The sequence below is a fragment of the Lissotriton helveticus genome, chromosome 11 (assembly GCF_964261635.1).
Source record: "Lissotriton helveticus chromosome 11, aLisHel1.1, whole genome shotgun sequence".
Classification (NCBI taxonomy): Eukaryota; Metazoa; Chordata; class Amphibia; order Caudata; family Salamandridae; genus Lissotriton; species Lissotriton helveticus.
Window position 1 is genome coordinate 1,118,507,921 of NC_136072.1, and position 14,977 is coordinate 1,118,522,897.

Below are 14,977 nucleotides of genomic sequence, written 5' to 3' on the forward strand. Positions count from 1 at the left end.
ATTGAAAACTCCCGAGGTCCAATACTCCATTATTGAAAAGGATCTGTTGGCCTGTGCCTAGTCCATTGAGAAATTGTGCCTTTATATCTGGGGTAAGCGGTTCCTGCTTTCAACTGACCATAAGCCCTTAGTAAGTATTCTGGGTGGGAGCATGAGTAAGTGTTGTCCTCTCAGGATAATGCATATGGTAACCAGACTCCTTCGATATCAATTCAAATTGAAATATGTTTCTGGTAGAAAGAATGGAAGATCGGATTTTTTATTCGGTTTTCCCATCATGTCAAGCGAACATGATGATGTCAATTTGGATGAGTTTTCTAGTGAGGATTGTGATGAGTGTTTAGTTGCTGTTCTCAGCTTACCTAATTTGAATCTGGGCTCTGGGAATGATTGGGCACAGGCTTTAGACTCTGACTGTGTGCTGAAAGAAGGTTGTGCTTTCATTAAAAATGGGTGGCCCAGAGAAATAGTGCTTTCATCTCCTCTTCAGCCTATCTGAAAAGCTGAAAGTGAGCTCTCCAATGAAGATGGTTTACTTCTCAGAGCAGGCAAGTTTGTACCTCCTGATGTTTTCCACAAAAGTATTATTCAGAGAGCCCATGAGAGTCATCTTGGTTCCACACTCACCATGCATCACATCCGGGACACATGTTGGTGGTCAGGAAAGGATGTTGAGGTTGATCTAATGGTGTCTAATTGTTATGTTTGCGGTGCGGCTGACAAGAGTTTGAAGTTATCTGTTCCCCCTTTGATGCTTATTGAATGCCCAAAAGGTCCATGGTTGAAATTTGGCATTGATGTCATGGGACCGTATGAGGTTCTTCCAGGTGGATTCCGTTTCATTTTGGTCCTCATGGATTATACATCAAAATGGCCAATGGTTAAGATGGTAAGGGACGCCAATACCAAAACTGTTGTGGAATTTCTGAAAAGTGTGAAGCTGAGAGAGGGTTTTGCTGAGATTTTGATCTCAACGGAAAACAGTTAATCAGCACAGAATTCGAGTAATTTCTTCTTGAGTCTGGCGTGAAACACAATAAAAGCTCTTTATACCACCCTCAGACCAATGGTCTGGTTGAACAGATGAATTGGATGGTGGGGGAGTGTGTCAAGTGGGCCAGAGAAGGGGGTCATAATGTTTGCAGGCATTAGATGCTATGGTATAGTTTTATAGAACACGCCTTATTCCTCCACTAAGATTTCACCTTTCAAACTTTTGAGGGGGCGGAATCCTAACACAAGTTTCAGGCCTGGATGGATGGGTAAGTGGATCAGGTCTGAATCTGATGTTGCCCAGCTAATGTCTATTGCTAATGAAAATATGACTAGTACACAAACTAAACAAAAGCAATGGTTTGACTCCTGAAGGGGTGTCAAAGTAGCTCCAGTGGGGGACATGATTGAGATTAAATCTGCTGTTCATACTAAGAAGGGTGACATTAAGTTCAGTGAACCAGTCAAAGTTCTCAAGATTGTTGGAAATGCAGTAAATGTTGTGGAAGGTCATTGGTGGAACCTCAACAGGCTGGTAACGTTCGTGTAAAAGCGGTCACCTCATGTTCAGAGAATTTGGTTCCACCTTGTATTAATCAATCCATTTCGAGGAAAAGTTCCAGAAATATTGTTAGACCTGCAATATATAGGTCATAATATGTTCTTATTTATGTTTGCTTTCTCATTTTTTTTTTTTTTTTGGAAGAAGAGAAGATATGTTGTATCTTGTGTTATTCCACTGTGATTCCACTGCACATGTTAATGATTATTATATTATATGTTTCCCTTTAATGCTGTAATGATTATAGTGCGCTACAATATGTGGTCACCTAGCAACTGTGTTATTCTATTGCATTCCTGTTGGAGCTGTTGGTAGAGTTGGTCCTCCTGACTCTGCTGTCCATGTAGCCAATAAATAAACAGCTTTTTTTTTAACGATTTCTTTATTGATTTCAAACTTCAAATAATCACGAACAGTGGTATGCATACATTTGAATCTTTTGACAGCAGGTGCCTATAGCATAACAGTGCACAGTGAATCAGTTAATCATTTCAGGTGAGTGTCTATTGTTCCTTCACATTTGCATCTCTATGGTTGGGGATATATATAAGTCCCCTCTATGCGCATGCCATCCGCTCTACTTTTTATCTTATTTCTGAGAACATCCTCTAGATTTATACACTTCTTTTTACGCAATCATACACTTATACAGTTCAGCTGCCCATACCTTAATCAATGGTTTTTCCACTGCCCCACCATTTTAATGCAATTTCTCTTTTCACTAAAGTGTATTACAGAGTGGCTAGTTGCTGTTCCACTTCCGTGAGGTCGGTTGCTTCCCAAATGTTAAGAAGCCCCAGCGGTGGTATCAAAGTTATCTCTTTCCCTATTGCGTCCTGCATTTGTGTTGTTGCCCTATCCCATATGGGTCGTATGTGCAGACAGTCTCATATAGTGTGATAGTAGGCTGCCTATTGGTGACATCCACGCAAACATAGCGTATACTGTCTAGTTCCCATTTTCGTTAAAGTAATCCCAGTGAGGTACGTTCTATGTAGGATTTTTAATTGGATCAGTTGGAAACAAAGAGTAATAGCTGCGTCCCTTGGGGACATCAGTGCTGTTTGCCAGTTGTCGTCTTTGATGCGTCCTATATCATCTTGCCACCTATCTCGGAAAGTTTGAAAGGGATCTGGCAGGTCGTTGCATAATTTGCGATATGTTAGTAATATGGCTTTATCTGTGATGGGCTCAGAAAGCAGCCAGTCCTCTAAGGGGGATGATTTCGGCAAATTTACTATGTCTGGAAGTGCTAGAGTGAGTGCATGGTGGATCTGCTGATAGCGAAAAATCTCCCCTTGAGACAGTTCATATTTCTCCGGTAATTCACTAAATGTAAGGATTTTACCCTTCTTTACTAGATGGCCTATGGTGTAGAGTCCAATTGTGTCCCACTTATCAAATCCTAATTGATGACACAGGAGCCCTAATTTTTGAGAGGACTACAAGGGTGTGGCCTGTGTCAGCACATCGGTCCAGCCCAGACGTTTAGTCGCTTGATGTCAAATTTCCACCGTATGAGCCATAGGGCCCAGATACCTCCCTTTCCGGATCTTTGTATATAGGGCTCCCAGTCACCCCTTTCTTCCCATCTGGTATCTGTCTAACATGTGTGCCGGGTCTGTCAGAGAACGGTACCGCCAGTGATTTATTGCCACTAATTGCGAGGCCCAGTAATAGAGTTGTATATCTGGAAGCTCTATCCGCCCGTCGTAACACCCTTTAGTCAATTTATACAATGCTATGTAATGCGCTCCTCCACTCCACAGTAACGATTGGACCTCACTTTCAATGCTTTTAAAATAAGAGTCTGGAATATTGTAGGGGCAGTTTTGGAGGATATACAACAATCGTGGGAGAGCCAGCATCTTAAACAGGGCAGTCTTTCTAAGGGGACAGCTACATTTCTGTCTTGAAAGAGTTGGGGGTCCGGGGCGATAAAACCCCCCAGGTAGCGGAATCCATCAAGGGCTATTTCAATCTCACATCCCGGGGAAAGCTTGGGAACTGGTCCCCGAAGAACAAACAGCACCGATTTAGTCCAGTTGATGGCATAACCGGTGTATTTGCAGCAATTTGTAAAAGTATTCAAAAGTCTGTGTATTGATCTAAAGGGGGACGCTAGATATAACAGAATGTTGTACGCATATCCTATCCTCACACCCTTCCGCTGATTTGATCCCTCTAAGTAGTACGTCCCCTCTCACCCAGGACACCAGTGGTTCCAAGATTAAGGAGAAAAGCAGGGAGGATAGGGGGCAGCCTTGTCTGGTGCCTCTGCCTAATGTAAATATTCGGGATGTGCGGTTATTGACCTTTACTTGACCCCGCAACTCTGTGTAAAGTAGTCTAATCCACCCCAGGAATCACGGAACAAACCCCAGGTGTCCCAGCACCTCAAAGAGATAAGGTCATTCTATAGAGTCAAATGCCATGGAGGCACCACTGCATCTTCTTCTATATATTTTTGACGGCCGAAGAGATTATGAATGTGGCAGATATTCAGTGCCGTACTCCGCCCGGCATAAAATCTGATTGATCAGCATGGACCAACGATGGGATAATTGACACCAAGTGGGAAGCCAGGAGCTTTCCCAGAACTTTAGCCTCAACATTAATTAAGGAAATCGGTTGATAAGAACCGCAAGCTTTGGCGGGTTTTCCCGACTTACGAATGACTGCAATAGAAGCCAGATGGTGGTATTCCGGCAGGATTCCTTTCTCAAGGCTTTCATTATACAAGGTTTTAAGGTGGGGCGCGACGCGTAAGACCATGGATTTATGAAATTCAATAGGGACTCCATTGTGCCCCATTGCCTTCCCTGATTGGATACTATTTATTGCTTTGCAAATTTCGTCATCTGTGAAATCTGCTTCCATTACATTTCTATCAGCCTCCAATAAAGTAGGTAGCAATTGACGGGTATCTTCAGCCATATACGTAGTTGAGGAGATATAAACCATCTCCAGGTGGTCAGAAAATGCCTCTGCAATGTCTTGCAGATCTGAGATCTGCTCTGCACCCCTTAATTAACAATCCAGGTACCCACCGTTCCCCTTGTTCTCTTTTCTCCAGCCAGGCAAGATTTTCCCTGCCCTGTCTCCCATCTTATACACCTTATGTTGTGTTTGTAATAGTCAAGCCTGTGTCCTCGCTCTCGCCAAAGTTTTATATTCTAGATGCTTGATGGTTAATTGGTGTGCGGTGGCCACACTGGGTGAGGAGGTATTTTGTGCCTCCAGCTGCTGGAGTTCACTCTGTTGTGACAGCTATTGGTTTTGTTTTCTAACATATCCCACTTTTAGCACTAGAGCATGCCCTTTCAACACCGCCTTGTAGGCCTCCCATATTATCTGTGCCGAGTCCACTGAGCTGACATTTTCAGTAAAATAGTGGTCTGTATGCATAAGCAAGTTCTTTTATGTATGGACCTTTGAGCAACCAGGGATTGAGGACTATGGTAATGCGTTTCCTTTTAGTGTGATAGATAAACTCGATTCACACTGGGGAATGATCCGATATCCCTCTCGGCAGACCACATAGATGTCTAAAATGCCCGATATCTTCTAGATGTGTAAGGAAATAGTCTATGCGGGACATGGTCTTGTGTGCGTTGGAGTAGTAAGTCATGTTGGGTTAAAGAGCACCATACATCTGTTAGGCCCATAGCCCTTGTGAATTCCTCCATCTGTGTATTGGGGGGTGTTAGGGGGCGTTGTGGTTGTCTGTCTCTATGGTCATCCATGGTCATATGGTTCTAAACATATGGTTCTAAACTAATTCTAAACATTTCCATTTGAATCTACAGGCATTTAAAACTAAAGAAAGAAACAAAACGAGTGAAAAGAGAGAGCGGAGTTAGAACTAGAAGATAGACAATGTGGTTACGATGATGAGATGAAAGCACTAGAGCAATCTAGACTAAAACTTATCAGGACAACAGGAGTATAAAAGTGACATCAGATGAGATAAAGATAAGAGTTTGATGGCTTAATTCATCATCAAAGGGGGGACTTACGGATCTGACTTGCCAACTTCCCTTACCTACATTGTTCCTACATGCAAGAGGCTGTTTACCTTGGAGACCTGCTGCGGGTACTGCCCGGCATGAGATTTACACCATCTCCCCCTGATTTTAAAGGACCAGCACCGAATTTAAATAAAAAAATGATTTAAAAAAACATGCCTTTACAATGGATCCAGATCATTCAATTTATCATTAAAAACAAAAAAACCTCAAGTCAAAGGTTCTCGAAAAAAGTCATGCCTAGGAGGTAGGATGACAACATTGTTTATTGATTAGATTCATGAATCAACTACTCACTAACAGTTGTACTCGCTTTTATTACTCAACATTTAAATCCTACTCGATGGAACATATGTATCTTTTGCTAAATTTTCAGTATAATTTTAACGAAAGTGCTAAAAACATCATGAGAAAATTGAAAAGGGAATATTATGCTCGCCCAAGCTCACATTTCCATGAGTGCGCATCATGGCAGTTTCCTCTTTATCTATTGGAAGATTACATTTCTCTTTCTTTGCACGCTTTTAAAAAGGTGAAATATTGGTAATCTGTTCTATCATACAAACTTTGATTTTTCCGAAGATAACGGTGAAACACCTCAATGACATAACCGGCCTTGGTAAGAGCTCCCTTCAGAAAATCCTCATCCATGCAGAGAAGTGGAAACTTGACGTCACCGATCATGTAGAACGTTGCTCCGAGGACAGTACACATTATGAGATGTCCTCCGGTCTTTAACAGTGAGGAGACGTTTTTCAGAGCATCACAGTAGGACTTCTTGTCTGTGACAAAGTGCTCTAAACAGTGAGCCAAGAGCAGGCAGTCAGCCTTGGGGTGGATGACGGGAGACAACGGGTTACAGCTCGTGACATCATGTTTGAGAACTCTTTTGACTTTTCTTTTTAATGTGTTCTGCTTCTCAACCCATGTTTCCCTGAAAGCAAAGAGGTACAACTTGATTAACATGCTTTAAATTGCTCATTCACACGTGTTTAAAAATATGCAGACAGCCATCTTCGTGGCTGTTCAGTGGCGGCTGGAACCCCAAATATTTGGTGGAGCAACAAACCGAAGAACAAACAACTGGAGAGCTCACTGCGCCATGACTAAGAATTGGCTGGTGTGGGACTCATAGTTTGACCAGCACGCGTGTGCTAACGCGGGATTACTGGTTACTAATTATCTTACCAAATCCCATTTCCTGTCGACTGAATCGTTGGTACCTGTCTTGAGTAAAAGTTAATCTCGCAATAAAGCAATCAATTTAAGAACTTACACCACTCTAAATGACCACTGACCAAAATTAAGTTTTAAAGATTTAATATAAAGTCAAAGATAACTGAAGATACAAACTTCTCAAAATGAGATTAAGAAGATAAATCGGTATCACTATGAACATGAACTTTTTGAATAGTCTGAGTCTGAAGAACAAAATAATAAGTACAACTTCCAATAACATGAGCGTTGCCAAAATGAATACAAGTTGCAACCTCAAAGTCATTACAGAAAAGAAAATTAAGGTTAGTCTGTCCCTACACTATATTAAGTGACATCCCTACTTAGCAAGATCTTAACCCTCTAGGTGTCAGCCGTGGTGACTTCCTAAGAAGATCACGCACTTCTCTTTGTCTCTTCTCTGATGATGGGTCTCTCCTGATCAGCCTATCTGCCTACCCATCCGCTTCCTTAGGCTCCCAAAATCATCTGCTCTGCTCTCCTCCCGGGTCGCTTTCCCTAATACCAAATCACATTTCCAATAGAAACGCCCCTTGGGACGCCCCTCACGTGGTACATCTTTGCGCGGTAAACTCCATGATGGTACTCTTGAAGACCCTCGTTATAGTTGACCTTGGTTCCCAGGCTCCTTCTTCCGTGCGCTGATACCCCCTGAAATTCCTGGAAACTCCTACAGGCCTGCGCAAGGCGCCACTGAACAAAGTCCCTTTCATTCGAGCTGATTAGGACCCTCGCACCTGCATACAGCTCATCCTGCAGTGGGCCTCAAATTCCAGACTCCACCATATCTTTGGTCATAAAACACTCTCAAAGCTCCATGCTGGACACCTCACGACCTCTCCTCTAACGAGCACATGGCAATTTAAACTACATGACATTATCTGCTCTGGCCTACTTGATTTACATGCAGCAGGTCCCTGCACTCTTAAAACGTTAACTTGATTTAAACAGCAAACATTCTTAACTAGCATACGTTTCTAAAATAACACATCTATAAAGCATATACTTTTAACCCTAAGTTCAATAGTACATTTGGAAGAACCATGTCAACCTTATCTCACGTAAATTTAGCAGCACGTTCAGGTTTGCTGTGAATTGCCCTAAGGCCTACACATAATACTGGATTTTCAAAGTTACATTTAATTTGGACATGACTCTTTTTAACATGAGAACATGAGGTTTTCACATATATTCCAACATTTCTACATTAATCTCACACCGTTATAATTTATAGTTACTCTACTTAACATTCTATACGTTTCACTACTGAATATAAACCACTCTGTATATTTCACTCCTGGATATAAAATACTCGTGTGCAAAACATGTTTAAACTAACTACGTGCTTGTAAATATGGTGTACTTATACATTTTTTTCAAACTCGTGCTCTCTCAGTCCCCCCTTTGATGACCTTCAGGGGTCATCATCACCAAGACACTAAAAATGTAGAACCTTTTAAAGTGAAGTCAGGACAGTACCACTTCTTTTCATACTCTCTAATGCTTTCACACTTTTATATTGAGTGTCCTGCATCGCTGTCAACTCTTCTTCCTGTTTCTTCATAGTTCTCTGCAACCTATTTGCTCTATAACATTGATACAAACGCACCAATCCCCACAAAGTGATTACACAAATCACTACTATGATGATGGGCTTCAATATGTACCAAACGATACCCTTTCCTAAGTTGGCAAACCAACTTCCAACTTTACCCATTCCATGGCCTACTTTTTCCCACACATTTACCTTTGCCAGGTCCTCAATTTCGTAGTGTATGGCAGTGATGTTTTGTATATACTTCTCTAGAGGCTTTGAATTGTCTGGAATGTAAGTACAGCATTCCTGAACCTTCAAGGCCCTACAGACTCCTCCCTCTTTTGCTAACAGAACATCTAAAGCAAGTCGGTTCTGAAGAACCATTGCCCTAATCGATTGCATCTCCCCTTCTATCAGCATCAAGGATCTTGCAGTACTGGCAGATAGCCTATCTACGACTGTAGCTAACCTCCTGATCTTAATGTCATTCATTATCAATCCTAAGAAAGGGAATGCAGCACCTATTACATCTCCAACTACTTCTGCTGCACCCAGCCCTCGCTTCCATCTAGTTGATATTTCTTTCTTAGGCGTGTCTAAATTCTCAACATGATATATTTTAGGGAAGACAACAGCCAGATAGCATGATCCGTACCAATTATCTGGTAACTTCACATAGGCATATTTTCCACATACAAAATATACATTTGGTATTGCTTGCATCCCTTTCATGAAGTTCTTAGAGTAATACTCCAATTGAAAGGCATGTTCACAATTGACTTGTCCTACATAAACGTTTTCATAATAGGAGTAACTCCTGTGAATGCACAGTTTCCCCCGTTTCTCCTTATCCAAAGCAATTGGACCAATACTACCTTTTCGTTGTTGTGCCCTTTCCTCCTTGGTCCAATCTGTTTCCCCTTGTCCTGATGCCTTCAATATCTTCTGCCTCCTGTATCTAGTATCTACCTGAGCTATAAACTTTTTCTCAACTTCTGATATTTGACAAGTCAGATTGTTGATTCGAGCATGTGAAGTATCTAACGTTCTCCATGGAATAAACCATTTGTGTAATCTGTCTTCGCTTTTGTAGTAGTCCCATTTGTTCAAATGCTTGAAATTCGGAACCTCTGGCAATGTCGAGTCGAAATTCGAGAAGTAATACTCAAATCCGTCTCGTCCATAAAACATTCTTAACAATAAACTGCACGTTATTCCATATGTCAACGGGAGATGATGGTATCTGATACCCTCCTCCACTGAAGCTGGTAATTGCATACAGACATAACAATCCTTTACTTCCATGGCATCAACATATTCATAAAGCAATTTAGCATAAGCATTTGACTTGTAATTTCCCTGTGACTCATCCATGTGTAACCTTTTTACTTCTGCATCTAACAATGCTTTGTCTTTTTCATTGATGTTTCCCTTCTCTTTAATAACGGTAGTTTTCGGTGTTGACACTCCCTTATCCTCCTTAACTGTGGTTTCATCCCCTTCGTGTCCCGCTAGGAATGAAACAGTTACCACTAAAATTATAAGAGAAACCACTACTCCTAAAGATATAACAGCTATACATTTTGCCCTGCGGTTCGGGTTGCCAGCCTCCATGTTCTCAAACAGTGTAGTTTTCGACTTTCTTCCAGCATTCACTTCCTCTTCTTTTCAAACAAAGTCTTTCTCTCTTGCAATGTCTTTCTTTGAACACTTGGAAGCTTGACAATTTGTTTCCGCAAAACAGTTCAAAGTCCAGTAGAAAATAGACAACCCTAGCCCTTCTCCATCCACTAAAATGTAACCCCTATCACTTTTCTTCTTCCACTCGGCGCTAGGTTATCTTGCAACAAGTTTTTACAATTTCTTTGCAACAGTCTTATTTTCGTCTGAAGTTATGTATGACTCAAGGAGTGACACTACTTCTTCATAAATGTCCATCCGAAGTATCATTCCCTCAGGTTCTGGACAGTTCGTACCACAACATGGAAAGTCAACCTTTTCTAGGATTATTCTCCTTATTTCGCTCAAGACAAGTGGACGGACGAAATTGAGAGTTAGCGTTTTTTCAATTTCCACTCCTGGTACTATCAGTTCTACATCCACAATTACAAAGGGGTCCGTTCTAATCAAGATCACTTTCTTCACCTTTCCAGTTCTGCGCCCCTTTGAAGACATTCACAATATGGTATTAATCCACAACAATAAGCGCTCCTAGCATCTCTACTACTCGCTCAAGCATTTCCAAACGAAGAAGAGTTCCCTCCAATATTGGATATCGTGAACAACAAACTGGAAACTCAACTGTTTCTAAAATCAACTTTCTTATTCCACTCAGGAGAGCAGGATGAACGATGTTGAGTGTCAGCAACCTTTCGGTCTCCGCTCCTGGCAGTAGAAACTTTATTTGCACTGTGATGATCGGGTCAGTTCTGATCAGTTCCACTTCCCTGATCCTCCCTGTTCTGTGTCTCCCAGACATCTGCAACGAGGTAGGTCCAATCGGGAGTAGAGTATCTTCTGCTAGGCACTCGCACCCTTCTTGATCTTCTAAGACCCTCCTCGGCTTGATCCTGGATATCTTCTTCTGGATCTGAGTCTTCGGATATAGGAGTAAGCGTTTCTTCCTGGGCCGACCTCAAACTTAGCCTTCTTCTCCTTGTTGGCCAAGTGGCAGCTCCAAGCCTTATTCTCCTATTTCTTGTCCTCCCACTTGGTTCTTGGTCGCTCCGATACGGATCTGAGTCTGAGTCGTATTCACTTCTGCTCTCTCCTTCAGTTGCGTCTTCTGTCTCACTGCCGTCCTGCCTTCGCTCTTCTTCTGAATCCGATGCGTTCCCAACTTCTTCCGACACCTCCTCAGCTGCCTCAATCCCTTCTTGCGACTCTTCTTCCACTTCCGGGCTTTCGTCTGGGATGGGAGCTGTTCCTTCTAGAGGTGCTGGAACTCTTCTAGTATGGGATGCATGGATCCAATTTGGCAGCCCCCCGCACTTCACCGCGGTGTTCGTTATCAGGATTACCTGAAAGGGCCCACGCCAGCGAACATCTAGGCAGTTCTTCCGGACGTGCTTTTTAACCAAGACCCAGTCCCCTGGGTTCAGGTCATGACACAGGTTCCTCGCTGCTGGAACTTCAGCCGCATGCACCTGAAGGGACACAGAATGGATGGCGTCAGACAGTCCTTTACAATAATCCAAGATCAGATCATCTGTAATATTCAATAGAGCAGTAGTTGGAACTGTAGGAAGTCTCATGGCCCTCCCCATCAGGATCTCGTGGGGAGAGAGACCTGTCCTCCTATCAGGTGTGCTGCGCATGCTCATGAGCACTAATGGAAGAGCATCTGGCCAACTCAAAGATGTGGATGCCACTACTTTAGCCAATCTATTCTTCAAAGTGCCATTCACTTGTTCCACAATTCCTGAAGCTTCTGGTCGATAACTACAATGCAGCTTTTGATCGATATTCAGTGTGGAGCACAACATCTTCACTATTTCGCTGTTAAAATGTTTTCCTCTGTCCGATTCCAAAGAGGCAGGCACCCCGAAGCGCGGTATCAACTCCCTGAGCAACAATTTAGCCACTGTGAGTGTATCGCACCTACGTGTAGGGTACGCTTCAACCCATCTGGAAAATACGCATACAATCACCAACACATACCGAAGGCGATTGACTCTTGGCATTTCGATGAAATCTAGTTGCATTCTATTGAAAGGCCCCCCCGACCTCCCAATGTGACTCAGTGTGACTGGTGTTCGTTTGCCTACGTTCAGCTGTTGGCAAGTAACACATCGTTTACATACTGATTCTGCTGCTATTCTAAATTTAGGGCAATACCAAGTTTGCCTAAACACTCTCATCATAGCATCCCTTCCTAGATGTACTGGACCATGTATTTCTCTCGCCATGGGATTAGCTAATTCTTCAGGTAACACAGCTCTCCCATCTGCTGAAACCCAGAAATCCATTTCACTTCGCACACAACCTGCTATTTCCCATGCCTTTTTCTCTGTTTCAGGTGCGTTCTCCTGCATTATTCTTAAATCCTCCCAAGTGTCTACAGTTTCTAACATCATACTTAATTCAGTCTTTTCTTCTGCACCTTCTATTTCCACCTTTGAGAAAGAATAACTTTGTTCCGCACAATAGCGTGCGACTTCATCAGCATATCTATTACCTTGTGACACAAAATCTGTATTCTTAGTATGAGCTACACACTTCACTACTGCGATGTCAACAGGACCTTGTAATGCTTCTATCAGCAATCGCACAAATTCTCCATTTCGAATGGGCGAACCAGAGGAGGTCATGTAACCCCTCTGAGACCACAACTGCCCGAAATCATGAACCACACCGAAACCATATTGGCTGTCCGTGTAGATGGTGACTCTCTTTCCATTTCCTGCTATGCAGGCACGAGTTAGGGCAATAATCTCTGCTACCTGTGCGGAATGTACTCCTTCCAGGCAAGCGGCTTCTACAACTCTAGTAATAGTACAAACAGCATAAGCTGCTCTCAACCGACCAGTATCGTCTCTTAAACATGAGCCATCAACAAAGTAAATTTCATCGGGGTCTGACAATGGCTCATCCACAATATCTGGTCTGGGTTTCGTGCATAGTTCAGTCACATCAAGGCAATCGTGGTCTTCACATCCTTCGCCTTCTATTACCGTAGGTAATGGCATCAAAGTAGCAGGATTCAAGACAGAGCATCTCCTGAGAGTCACGTTCTCTGCGGCAAGTATAACTTGCTCGTAGCGCGTGAGCCTGCTATTGGTCAGATGCTGCGTCTTCGTCCTGGTCATTAACAATTCAACTGAATGTGGTACATACACCACTACTGGATGTCCCATCACAATACTCTCGCTCCTTTCAATGCTGACACCCGTTGCAGCAACGGATTTGAGACATCCGGGCAACGCTGCGGCTACTGGATCTAATGTAGCCGAAAAGTATGCAACTGGTCTACGGGCATTACCGTGGGTCTGTGCCAAGACTGACAAAGCACATCCCTCTCTCTCACAGCAATAGAGTGAAAACGACTTTTCATAATCTGGCATTCCCAGAGCCGGAGCACGACATAAATCGTCTCTCAGCTGTAAAAACGCCACCAGACATTCTTCATCCCATGGTACCGGATCACTCACCTCCTTGTGCGTCAGTTTCTGTAAGGGCTTTGCTTTCAGTGAGAAGTTAACTATCCACTGTCGGCAGTAACCCACCATTCCTAGGAACATTCTAACTTCTCTCTGTGTTGTAGGCGCATTCATTTTCATTATCGCCTCTATCCTCTCTGGGGACACCTTACGTTTCCCTTTTTCTAACCTGTGCCCTAGATACTGTACCTCTGTCAGACAGTACTGCAACTTGCTCGGAGATACCTTATGTCCATTTTCAGCTAAATGATTCAGTAAGGCAATTGAATCTACTTTACAAGCTTCCTCTGTTTCTGACGCAACAAGTAGGTCATCTATGTACTGTACCAGAACCGAATTCTGTGGCAGTACTAGATTCTCAAGATTCTTCTTCAGCAACTGATTAAAGATGGATGGGCTGTCTGTGAATCCTTGTGGGATTCGACACCATGTTAAAACGCGATCTTCCATTTTAAACGCAAAAAGGTACCTGCTCTCTTCATCCAATGGGATTGAAAAGAAAGCCTGACAAAGATCTATCACTGTGAACCATTCTGCTTGACATGGTATTTGAAACAATATCACTGATGGATTCGGTACCACGGGACAACATGAAACGACTATGTTGTTAATCTTTCGTAAATCCTGAACTATCCTAAACTTCCCACTAGGTTTCTGCAAACCCATAATCGGGGAGTTACAAGGACTGCCCACGATTTCTTTCAGTATTCCTTGCTGTATCATTGACTCGATCACAGGCTTTATTCCTGCAATCGTTTCCTGTGACAATTTGTATTGAGGCGTTCTTGGAAACTCAACATTTGGTTTTACCAGAATTTTTACCGGTTCTACCCCTTTAATCAATCCTATATCTTCTCCTGTGAAATCCCACACCTCTGACGCCACTGCATCTCTTAAGTCTTGTGGAAGATCTTCTACAGTCAGAGTAGGATATAGTTCTACACAGAATTTTGAATTGGCCACCTTAAAGGTAGCATCATCGTCGGTAGTCTGTACCTCCACTCCTTGTGGGGTGCAGTATATGGTGCAATTCAATTTGCATAACAAATCCCTACCTAACAGACATACCGGACTCGAGTCACAAACCACAAACTGATGTTCGTTCATATGATTTCCTATTTTCACAGATACTGGTTCTGTCAACGGACTAGTCATTCTCTTATTTGCGACTCCTACCACCTGAATTGTTTCCCCTGACATCGGCAAGTCTGGAACCACCGCTGATCTCAGAGTCGAACGAGTAGCCCCAGTATCCACTAAGAACGTAGTGGGACACCCTGCCACTTCTGCCTCAACAAATGGCCCTCTTTGATCCACTTCTAGGACTGCCCCGAGGGTACAATCCTCTTCACTGCTCACCCGTTGTCCTGTCAATGGATCAATGTAATAACATTTTTCTTCCTCAATAAACAGAGGCATTTGTTTAAAGACCTTTCCTCCAGCTGTTATCTTCGGTGGCTGT

At 42.8% G+C, this 14,977-nt stretch overlaps 1 pseudogene; it reads right to left on the reverse strand.

Annotated features, from left to right (window-relative positions):
* Nucleotides 1-5,987: 5,987 nt before the first annotated feature.
* LOC144790949 (nicotinamide N-methyltransferase-like) overlaps nucleotides 5,988-14,977 on the reverse strand; it is a 140,299-nt pseudogene continuing 131,309 nt past the window's right edge.